This window comes from Pollicipes pollicipes, unplaced genomic scaffold (genome assembly GCF_011947565.3).
Source record: "Pollicipes pollicipes isolate AB1234 unplaced genomic scaffold, Ppol_2.1 Scaffold_3087;HRSCAF=3621_pilon_pilon_pilon, whole genome shotgun sequence".
Lineage (NCBI taxonomy): Eukaryota > Metazoa > Arthropoda > Thecostraca > Pollicipedomorpha > Pollicipedidae > Pollicipes > Pollicipes pollicipes.
The window spans coordinates 559,515-559,827 of NW_023596225.1; positions in this window are offsets into that span (position 1 = coordinate 559,515).

Genomic DNA, 313 nt, shown 5'->3' on the forward strand with positions numbered 1-313 from the left:
GCGCTCCACACATCTAGATCGAAGCTTCAAAGAAGGGGTGCCGCCCACGACGTTCCATTCACTGGCTCGCCGTAGATGGGAAGGGAGGGGGAGGAACGAGCAAACTGTGTGTCTCAAAACACCCAACACTAGGCGTGACGCGAAGCCGTGCCCAGCGGCTCCCGTGATGCCACTGGGCCTGGCCAGCATGCTTCACGGGATCGGCATCCAGCCCAGCCGCCGTGTGACTGCGCACCGGCTTCATCCGAGCTGCGTCCGGCCCGGCCCGCCGCCGGACATCCGGCCACCAGAGCCGACCCGACTGGAGCCGCAG